At 41.0% G+C, this 2,500-nt stretch overlaps 1 long non-coding RNA gene across 1 annotated transcript in view; it reads right to left on the reverse strand.

Annotated features, from left to right (window-relative positions):
- Positions 1-969: 969 nt before the first annotated feature.
- Positions 970-2,500, reverse strand: part of LOC122132735 — a 3,559-nt gene continuing 2,028 nt past the window's right edge. Inside the window, exon 3 of the long non-coding RNA XR_006152246.1 lies at positions 970-1,054. This is a non-coding gene — a long non-coding RNA (uncharacterized LOC122132735). The remainder of the gene's footprint in view (positions 1,055-2,500) is intronic.

A 2,500-nucleotide genomic window follows, 5' to 3' on the forward strand; every position in this document is an offset into this window, starting at 1 on the left:
GTCATATTTAAAGGACATATGATGCCATTACGCCTGTGGAATGCGACAGTAACAGGACATAATGCCATGCGTATGTATGACTCTTAGAATAGTTCATTTATGCTTATGAATTTATGTTATATTAACACTGTGATTTATTTCGGTTGAGTTTGAAATAAGTGATATAATTATTTAGCATGTATTGACATGTGTCTACAGGACCCATGTCAAATGTGTGATGTGGCAATCAACATATAAGGCACACACACACACACACACACACACACACACACACACACACTCACACACACACACACACACTCAATCAATCAACAAATGAGGCAGGGCAAGGCAAGTTTAGCTATGGAGCACAATTCATACAAAATGGCCATTTAAAGTGCTTTACAAATGTATATATATTGTTGTGAAGGTAGGTATTACCAACAGATGTTTCTCCAGTGATCTGAGAGGTCTAGCATAAGTCATGTTATTGTATAATATATATGGGTAATGTTAGGGTCATGTTAGGGTCATGTATGAGTCATGTTAGGGTCATGTTAGGGTCATGTATGAGTCATGTTAGGGTCATGTTAGGGTCATGCATGAGTCATGTTAGGGTCATGTTAGGGTCATGTATGAGTCATGTTAGGGTCATGTTAGGGTCATGTTAGGGTCATGTATGAGTCATTTGGGAGCCTTTTAGAATCATTCAGTTACGAGTGGGTGGTTACCTCATTGGATTCCCACAGCCACACACACAAACTCACACACACACACACACACACACACACACAAACTCACACACACACACACACACACACACACACACACACTCACACACACACACACACACACACACACACACTCACACTCACACACACACTCACACACACACTCACACGCACGCACGCACGCACGCACGCACACACACACACACACACACACACACACACACACACACACACACACATATATATATCAGTTAGGGGTGGGTGGTTACCTCATTGGATTCCCACAGCCAGATGTCGAAGGCAGGTTTCCTGAGAGCGTCTATGGTTTGCTTTGAGAGCAGGTACTGAAACACACACCTCTATAGTTATTAAACACACACACACACAGACACAGACACTCACACACACACACACTCACACTCACACTCACACACACACTCACACACACACTCTCTCAAACACACCCACACACACACACACACACACACCTCTATGGTTATTAAACACACACACACACACACACACACACACACCTCTATGGTTATTAAACACACACACACACACACACACACACACACACACACACACACACACATACCTCTATGGTCATTAAACACACACACACACACACACACACACACACACACACACACACACACACACACCCCTCTATGGTTATTAAACACACACTTCTATGGTTATTAAACACACACTCTCTCAAACACACACACACACACACACACATCTGGTTTTATTAAACACACACTTTCTCACTCATCTCCATCACATACACACACATCTGGAATACAGACCCTTGACCTAATCTATATACCTATATATATATATATATATATATAGGGTAAGTATAACGTACAGGTGTATATATATATGTCGTGGGTGCAGTATTTCTAGATCTCCGGAAAGCGTTTGACACGGTCAACCACAACATACTTCAGTCTAAGTTTGATCAGTTTAACTTTTCTTCTTCTGCATCCAACTGGTTCAAATCATACTCGAACTCAGTGTGTTAAAATAAACAATGTATTATCCGACTTCAAAAATCTGTCTACAGGTGTTCCCCAAGGTTCAATCCTGGGTCCACTTCTTTTCAGTCTTTATATTAACGATTTACCATCCGTATGCCAAGACTGTGAGGTTCTGATGTACGCAGACGACACTGTGATCTTTGGGTGGGGTAAGAATAACGTGGTCGCTGCTAGGCTTACAAAGGTCATGGTTGATGTGTCTGACTAGTGTAACAAATGTTGTCTTCAGCTCAACAATTCCAAAAGTCTCACACTGAACCCGATGTTTTTATTTCTGATCAAAGAATCAAGATTGTGAAGGAATAAAAATATCTTGGTATCTTGATTGATAATCAACTTACTTTTAAAAAACATGTTAAAAAAATATGCACAAATTTAAAATTCACCTTGGCCAACTTTAGGCATCTTAGAAATCACATGTCCACCGAGGCTGCTAAAATGTACATGTTCTCGCTGGTTTTATCTCACATTAACTACTGCTTACCCACCTGGTCTACTGCCAACTCCACTACCCTTAAACCAGTCATGTCTCTTTACAAACAGGCTCTCAAAATACTTGACAAAAAACCTAAATCACACCATCACTGTTCAGTCCTCCATAAGTACAGACTTTTAAGTTGGGACAACCTAATCACATTTAAGAACTGCTGTTTAATGTTCAAAATCCGGTTTAACCTGGCCCCCCCACCACTATGCAGCCTAGTCAAGTTTAGAACAGCAGCAACCAGTGCTACTCGAGGGGCA

This window comes from Clupea harengus, unplaced genomic scaffold (assembly GCF_900700415.2).
Source record: "Clupea harengus unplaced genomic scaffold, Ch_v2.0.2, whole genome shotgun sequence".
Lineage (NCBI taxonomy): Eukaryota > Metazoa > Chordata > Actinopteri > Clupeiformes > Clupeidae > Clupea > Clupea harengus.